The sequence below is a fragment of the Ursus maritimus genome, unplaced genomic scaffold, assembly GCF_017311325.1.
Source record: "Ursus maritimus isolate PB19 unplaced genomic scaffold, ASM1731132v1 scaffold_18, whole genome shotgun sequence".
Classification (NCBI taxonomy): domain Eukaryota; kingdom Metazoa; phylum Chordata; class Mammalia; order Carnivora; family Ursidae; genus Ursus; species Ursus maritimus.
In genome coordinates, this window is record NW_024424230.1 from 16413747 (window position 1) to 16419746 (window position 6000).

At 53.0% G+C, this 6000-nt stretch overlaps 1 long non-coding RNA gene across 2 annotated transcripts in view; it reads right to left on the bottom strand.

Annotated features, from left to right (window-relative positions):
* Nucleotides 1–5348, bottom strand: part of LOC121103247 — a 32566-nt gene extending 27218 nt beyond the window's left edge. The window contains exons 1-4 of one of the 2 annotated variants that reach the window (XR_005835387.1): nucleotides 5221–5348; nucleotides 3545–3626; nucleotides 3350–3459; nucleotides 1479–1563 (exon numbers count right to left, since the gene is read on the bottom strand). This is a non-coding gene — a long non-coding RNA (uncharacterized LOC121103247). The remainder of the gene's footprint in view (nucleotides 1–1478; nucleotides 1564–3349; nucleotides 3460–3544; nucleotides 3627–5220) is intronic. The other variant, XR_005835386.1, reaches the window with a different exon arrangement.
* Between the last annotated feature and the right edge of the window lie 652 nt (nucleotides 5349–6000).

The following is a 6000-nucleotide window of genomic DNA, read 5'->3' on the forward strand; positions in this document are numbered from 1 at the left end:
GCCATGCCACACCCCCCCAAAGGATTTAGGGAAGAGACATAAAAACTTAGGTTCAGACAAAAGCCTGTATGCAAATGTTTACAACAGCTTTACTCATAAGCACCCACAAGCAAAAACAACCCCAACGTCCTGGGGAATGAATAAACAAGCTGTGGTATGTCCATAGAGTGGTCTAGAGCTTGGCAACAGAAAAGCGGCCAGTTTTGGACACACACAACAACATGGATGAATCGCAAACGTACTTTGCTAAGTGAAAGAAGCCATTTGTATGGCATTCTGGAGAAGACCAAATACAGGGAGAGAACCAATCAGTGGTTGCCAAGGGTCGGGGTGGGAAGAATCTGACTACCGATGTACAGCAGGAGGAAAGTTCCAGGGCTGATGGAACCATTCCCTGTGGATAGTGGTGGTGGATATGCAGCGCCATACGCTCGTCAAAACCCATGAAACTATACACCACAGACTACATTTGACTGTATGTAAATGTAAAAGTTAAAAAAGTTAATTATTTAACCATGACTTGGTTAAAGATCACCCCTCAAATAGAATTAACACACAGGTGTAGATCTCCTCAATGTTTACTGCTGCTGCGGTCACTACACCGACGAGGAAGAGATGTTAGGGGAATGAGCAGGGAGCAACCCCACATCTTTTCCAGATATTTTTGGTTTCCCTTGCACTGGCAACCGTCCTGGGGTCCCACATCAGGGCAAGCTCTGCTCCTGCTGTGAACAGCTAGATGGGGAGTTCTAGCAAGCAGATGAGGGAGGTTATTCAAACCCAACAGAAGATAGACCCAAGAAAGCATTTCAAGGGAAGAAATAAAGGGAGACGGGAGACACAAATCCGAAAATTCTAACTCATCCTAGTCAAACGTATACGCAGCACATTCCATCTCCATGTTAGCTGCCTCCCTCCTAAACCCTTCTGTAAAAAGGAGTCAAGGTGGGTGCGGGTGGGGAATCTCTTTGTGAGAAAAGAGGGGGGAGAAGGAGAGAAACGAGCCTCCTCTCCAGAACTAGGACGCTGAGAGTCCTAAAAGCCCTGGGTCTACTGTTTCTTAACGTGGAAAAAATAATTCCAAGCAAGCAAGCAAATGATGAAAACAAAGGTTCAACACCCGGTGACACTTTCTTTCCAGTGTACCCTCATCAGCCAAACCCACACGTTCCTCCTCCAGAGAGAATGGCCGGCTTGTCATCCTCAGAGCCGGCCGCAGGCAGTCCCTGGCAGGCTCCAGGTGGGGCAGTCCGCGTGGCGACAGTGGCAGCAAGGGCACAGGCCCGGCCCCAAGGGTGGATGCCACCCTGTTCCCTCCTGGCTCTCCCAGGAAGGAGAATGCTGTTGCTCCTTCTCCACACCTCCATTCACATTCCCAAGCCCAGAAAACTCTCCGTTCCTGTTCCAGTCCCAGTCCCCGGAGCCCTGGGCCTGCTACATTGTTATACCTCAGCAGGAGATCGCCACCTGAGACAAACCTCAGTCCACAGATGAGCTCCTGATTGCTGCCCTGGAGAACCAGCTCGCCAAGCTTAAGCAGCACTTGCAGCCGGAAAGCCGGGCCTAAATGCAAAACAAATGCGATTTTCCAGGAGCCTTCTGGGGGGAGGAGGAGTAACAAAGCTGAAAACCACAGAGAGAGTAAACCAGAACATTCTGTGACATGCAATGCCTTGCAGAAAGGGCTCTTAAAACATACTATCAAGGAACATTCATTGCAAGGGGTGAGCTGTCAAAGTTAAATAAAAATCACTGACTTTCTAAAGCCAGGAGTGAAGGACTAAATTATAAAACATCTTATTGTATTAAGCTCATTAAGGGTTATCATATTAGCCATCTGAGTTTTAGCTGGCAGCAGAAAAGCAGGAGCAGCATACCATGCAACGTGGACTGCGATCTGCTTTGCAAGCAGATTTCTACCACACTCAGACACAGAGCCTCTAGCAGTCGAAAATGATGTAGAACTGAAAACCAATTTTAGCACAGTGATTTGTAAAGAATTCTGTGCCATCGTGTAAGCTATTTTACTGGTGTATCAGGCCGAGATTACATTTATCTTTATTAAATACTACACAAAGTATTCGGAGCTAACCACGCACTCACTTCCCTTTTGCCAGCTTTATATCACACACTGAATGCTCTGCCATCACAGGAAAAAATCCTTAACAATAAAAACCCTTGCATACTTGACACCCTTCACTGCAGAGACTCTGCCCACCAACTATCAGCACACAACATATTCTAAGATCCTCGGCATTTCTGAAAAGACTCGTCTCTGCACCCATCGAGGAGGAACAAAATACCCTCTTCAAAGTAGGGGACAAATGTATTTTCAATCCTGTCCTCTATGGGCTCCTCTTGACTGTACTGCTACCAAACCAGGACACAGAACGAGTTCTATCTGTCGTTGAGTTCATACTGGAGAGGATTCTGGAGCTGCTGGTTTCCTGTTTGGGGAAGTTGCAGCTCTTTTCACCAGGAACCCCAAGGCAAAATGTTCAGTGTTCCCCCTGTAAGCGCTCACTGCCTTTGTTCTGCACTTTGCTAGACTCATTACTGCTTTCTTCTCCCTGCTCCTGGAAAACCTCTGGTTTGGGGGGGGGGGTGCATAAAAATGCTAGCTCGAATCGAACTACAAGCTCTTTAAGGCATCACACATTTTCCACCATCCACTGCTATAAAGCTTTGAGTTAACAGGCATCTCTTCACAGATGAAGCCAGACTAGCCGGTTTCCTCCTGGTACTGCATTAGCATTCCACATTAAAATGTATGCCACAAATAATCCAATGGCAAACTCACCGTCAACAGCCCCCAAAATCAATAAAAGCCATTCCACCACTTGACTCGGAGTTGAAAAACCTTTCAGGTTAACACACAGCGCAAGGTAAAAGGAAGGTGTTGAATGAACAAAAGGCAAATCTACCTTCAGACTCCTCAAATCCTAAAAAGGAGGCTAGGCTGCCTCGATTTGGCCAAGTCCTTCCTTCCTTCCTTTTTTTTTTTTTTTTGTCATCATCGGGATAATGCTACATGTGTGCTGCTTTAGTCTTATGCAAAACAGTGCATTCTCCACAAGGCCCTGATGCCTACCATTCTCTAAACTTGCCTCTTTCCAGGCCTGCCTCTTCTAAAGGACTAACCACATGCGCGTTAATGAAGTCATTCTGATTTTGTCTTGATAGCAATACCATCATAAAGTCACTCTAATCCCATTAAACTTGGATAACATTAAGAGTATTCCTTCTCCACTCTGAACCCCAAATTATCTCCAGGGTACCAATCCTCTGTCCATCTGTCTCTGCATGGATCTTCAAATAAACACTTAAATTCATGCTCAAAATATCTCACCTTGTGAACCTTGACCTTTTGGAAAGACTTTGGCCCAATGTTCAGTTACTGTCACACGGTTGCATTCTCTGCAAATACGAAAGGGTTAAAAGCAGCCCCAGTCAACAGGCCTACAAGGAAAAAAAAGACAGCATGTACGCCTTACTGCATCACTGGAACCGCATTTATGCTCATTTCCTAGAACAATATTGTTACCTTTTGGCCTTCATAATAGTCAGAAGTATCCCCAACACCCTTTAGTAGCTTCTAAAAGGAAAAGCACAAAACAGAACATACCCTGCAAGAGAAAAAAAAAGAAAAAAAAGAAAGCATGCAAAGTAGCATTCTCCAGCAACAAACAAACTACCATTACAAATCCATCAGTTCATTTTGGTTTTGTTTTGTTAAAAACACAGAGAAAGAGAGAGAGAGAGAGAGAGAGAGAGAGACTTGCATAAACCAAGTGTCCCCACCCTAGCAAGGCACATTTTTTCTTTAATAAGGGTCATAAATCTCAGCTCCTTGTCCATCCCTTAAGCAAAAGAAAAAGGCAGGAGAAGCCCAAGGAATCTCAGACCTTGCAAACCTGCACATTTTTTTCCATCTTCTCTACACAGAATCTTTTAGGGCTCCATTAGTCACGTACCAGTGCTGTGTGGTGTCTAAGTGTGAGTTCACATACTGTGTTGGGATGGTACCTTCCTGCAAGCGCCTCTGCTTTTGGCTGCCATGAAGGGAGGAAGCTGCTATCCCACTGTAGTAGCTCAGTGACTGCATTGTGTTCAGGAGCTGATCTGCCTCAAACCAGTTTCAGCCGGTTCTGGTCACCCTACATAAAAAAGCTATGGCAACCCTCGCTGAGTTGCCAACAAGTCCCTGAAAATCATCAGCACAGAGGGGATCTCGCTAGGGGTTGCTTTTCCCTTTTAGGTCTTCGTGAGGAGGGGAAGGTCATCGTGTGTCCCCCCCACCACACAAGCACACAGCCTTGGAAATGCTCACCTCACAAGCACCCCAGTGCCCCTCAGGGCCCATCCCCCCTGCCCCTCCACCCCAAAGCCCACCGCAGACACTATTTCCCCCTCCTTCTCCTCTCCCCACTTACCTCCCACAACCTGGCTCACATCTTTGTGTACGTGTGTGTCAGTGTGTGTTCTCTGTGTTGGTGGCTGACAAAGAGCCCCCAAGAAAGCAATCTATGTGTGTCTCCTCACACTGGATGCGTCGGCTGCAGGAGCGGCCTCGGCCTCCTAGCAGAGTGGTGCTGGCTTGTTGACCAGGCTCCTCTCTGCCTGTCACCCCCACCCCACCCAGCCCCCTCCTCCCGTCCCTCTCTTCGCTCTCCCAGCCCTGTCACCACCAGCAGCAGCCCCCCCAGTCTCCTCCTCCTCCAACCTTCTCTTCTTTCAAGCACCTGGGGAGGCGGGGGGGAAGAGAAGTCCAACTCCCTTAACCTCGGGGCAGGAAACTAGGGATGCCTGGGGTGGGGGGGCAAGTTACGGGGCAGCGAGAAAGAGGGGCACCGAGGCCTTTAAGGAATCCTCAGTGCACCGCCAGCGCTGGAGGGGGTAGGAGCGAGCTCCTGCGCTCACGTGGCCCCCCTCTCTGAACCTGTGGGGCCTAGCGAAACCGGCTCGTCCTCGGCCCCCCCAAGGAAGCTGGCGGGGCGCGAAGGCCGGCCATCCCCAAGGCCAGGGTGGGACAGGCCACTGCACTCAGGCCAAGGGGCCTGAGCCTCACGCGCTCACCCCGGCCCGCAGGGGTGGGCACGAGGGGCCGGCGCGCCCGCCTCTTCCCCGCAGCCCACCCGCGCCCCGTCCTGCGCTGCCCTCGCCCCTCGCTCGCCCCCGGCCGCCCCCTCGCCGCCCCCAGCCCCGCGGGCGCACACCCACCCCCTTCCCGGGGTTGGCCTTCGCAGCGGTCAAGCCCGGGCGTCTGGGCCGCAGCTCGGATGACCTTTGTTCAGCGCGGCGCCGCCGGCTGCTGCTGCTGTGGCTGCTGCTGCTGTCGTCGTAGCGGCGGCGGCGGCGGCTTCCATGTTACGGGCGTGTCATCTGCATTCCCGCTGCCGGGGTCTGTGTGTGCGTGTGCGGTGGAGCGGCCTCGCCGCCGCCTGCCGCCTGCCGCCGCCGCCGCCTCCCGGGCTGCCGGCTCCCGCCCCCGGCCGCCCCGCCGCCGCCGCCGCGGCCTCGCCGTGCGCCCGGCCCCGGGCCCCGCGCCTCCCGGGCGGCGCGCTCTAGGCCGCGCGGCGGCGGCGGGGCGGCGCGCCACGCCGGGGCCTACGGCTGGGGGTGCGGGCCCGGCGGCGGCGGCGGCGGCCCGAGCGGCGAGCGAACAAAAGGGAGCGCGGCAGAGGGGGAGGGGGCGGCCGGTGGGGGAAGGGAGGATTCGGGGAGAAGGGAGGCGAGAGCGCGAAGCCCCGCAGCCGGCGGGCGCGGACGCCCGGCCGGCGCCGACTCCGCGGCTGCGAGAGGAGCCCCGCGGACCTGCCAAGTCTCGCCCATATGGGGCTGCTGGATTGCAACTTCGCCCCGGAGAGCGGGGTGGTGGTGGTGAGGGGATGGAGGGAGGGCTTCTCTTTTTTCAAACGACATTTCGGGCTCTCACCCAGTCCTTTCCATGGCCCCAAGCCGCAACTTACTCGAGTGGAAGGAAGCAAGGCCTCGCCAAAG